Source organism: Dermacentor silvarum, chromosome 4 (assembly GCF_013339745.2).
Source record: "Dermacentor silvarum isolate Dsil-2018 chromosome 4, BIME_Dsil_1.4, whole genome shotgun sequence".
Taxonomy (NCBI): domain Eukaryota; kingdom Metazoa; phylum Arthropoda; class Arachnida; order Ixodida; family Ixodidae; genus Dermacentor; species Dermacentor silvarum.
The window spans coordinates 27,644,321-27,646,712 of record NC_051157.2 but is presented as its reverse complement, the minus strand read 5'-3'; positions in this window follow the sequence as shown (position 1 = coordinate 27,646,712).

Genomic DNA, 2,392 nt, shown 5'->3' with positions numbered 1-2,392 from the left:
TCCCGCCGCGCGCTCTCTTTCTTTCTCATCCATAGCTAGGGGCGATCGATAAGTGGTTCTTGAGGGAAAGGGAAAGGTTGGCGCTATCTAATGCAGCCCTTGAGGGAGCACGGCTCAGCGCCAACTAGGGGCGCTGCGGTGCACAAGGGCGTTCGTTCCCGACGCGCGTTCTCTTTCTCTAGTTCCCGACGCGCGCTCTCCTTCTTTCTCGTCCGTAGCTAGGGGCGCTGCGGTGCACAAGGGCGTTCGTTCCCGACGCGCGTTCTCTTTCTCTCGTTCCCGCCGCGCGCTCTCTTTCTTTCTCGTCCATAGCTAGGGGCGATCGATAAGTGGTTCTTGAGGGAAAGGGAAAGGTTGGCGCTATCTAATGCAGCCCTTGAGGGAGCACGGCTCAGCGCCAACTAGGGGCGCTGCGGTGCACAAGGGCGTTCGTTCCCGACGCGCGTTCTCTTTCTCTAGTTCCCGACGCGCGCTCTCTTTCTTTCTCGTCCATAGCTAAGTGTGCTGCGGTGCAGAAGGGCGTTCGTTCCCGACGCGCGTTCTCTTTCTCTCGTTCTCGCCGCGCGCTCTCTTTCTTTCTCGTCCATAGCTAGGGGCGATCGATAAGTGGTTCTTGAGGGAAAGGGAAAGGTTGGCGCTATCTAATGCAGCCCTTGAGGGAGCACGGCTCAGCGCCAACTAGGGGCGCTGCGGTGCACAAGGGCGTTCGTTCCCGACGCGCGTTCTCTTTCTCTAGTTCCCGACGCGCGCTCTCCTTCTTTCTCGTCCGTAGCTAGGTGCGCTGCGGTGCACAAGGGCGTTCGTTCCCGACGCGCGCTCTCTTTATCTCTCGTCCGTAGCTGTGGATTACCAGAATGATCCCCCGGTGCTTCGCCCACTCATCTTCATTCACTTCGTGGATATGCTGTGATTTTTTGCATATCGCCCCCATCGGAATGCGCCCCCCACCCCCACGCGGCCGGGATTTGATCCCGCGACCTCGTGCCAAGTTTGCAAAGACACTGCTGCAGTTGTTGAACGATACAGAATTGGAAGGTTTGCGGAAAAAGAAGAAGATTAAGGAGATGTATACGAAACATGCTCAAATGAAAACATGCTTAGCATAACCTTCTTTTATTATTTGTGCCTTGCGGCAAATGCTAACGAATAAAAAGAACCGAAAAAAAGACAGCGTATGACGCAGAGAATAGGTGAAGCTGTCTCATGCAAGTAATCTTTCGTGCGGGCAATGTGTGGGTAGGCTGTGGGTGCTTGTGCACATTTTCTCTCTCTCTCTCTCTTTCATTGGCTTTTTGTTCATTTAACATCTTGTGTGTCTAATCAAAAAGCCTCATCTCTCCAAGACGATTAGGACTCCTTTGATATTTTCACCTCAATCAGTTGCTCGTGCGCGTTCTATAGCGTCGGTATACCAACCTAAGATTCACAACGTTCTTGTCTTTCAGAAGCCGGGCTCCATAAAAGAGTAATACATCAAAGATAATTAGCCGCTCTAATTATGGCACAGTAGTGACAATAACAAGTAGGACGTAATTAAAATATGCTACGTTGGGGATGGACACGCTTTTTTGGAAAAGCACTTTACGCTTTTGTTTCATAACGTCTTTTGGCAGTCTTCTCAAACGCAAAACTTATGCACCATAATAAGGATTTTCTTTCTATGTCAACAGCTCCTAAGGAGCTCTCTCTCTCTCCTGCGCGCGCGTTCTGCAAGCGCAAATATTGAGATAAAAAGGTGAAGCATGAAGATTGTAGAGAAAGAGAGGTGTGTTATCCGTGTGCTCCGAGGATTGGCGCATGCGCATTGAGCGGGACAGAGATGACGAGAGAGAACGGCGGGGAGGGGAAAAGAATATATGCCGTCTCACAAGGCCGTAGAGTCAACGCCGGCGCATGCGTCATGTTGGCAGGAACGACATCAGATTCGTCTACAAAAAATAACGCAATGCTACAGGCTCAGTAATAGTTTCATGAAGAATCAAGCATATCTAAACGTCGTTAGCTTTTATTATTGTACCTCTCATTGTACCCCATATAGGAGCATGTATTTCACTATATACAGGTCCCTCTAGATTTGATATTAAGAACAAGCGCGACAAAATTTTGGCTCATCGTGCGATAAAAGCAAACGCACAACCGGAACAAACTATTCCTTAGGTAGTCTCTAAAAAGATCTGTAGACAATTTAACGATGTTTATCAAAATGTCCACGGAGATTCAGGGTAGTGCCTATACACCATATTTGTCCAAACAAACCGTTTTTGGAATATAGCGTGCTACAATTTCAAAACATCAATGTTGACTAAATTTTGCTTTTAAATGCAGTATTTAGACACAATATGGTCCGTGCGCTTCCTTCGTACCCCCGTCTGTGCTGCATATTACATACTTA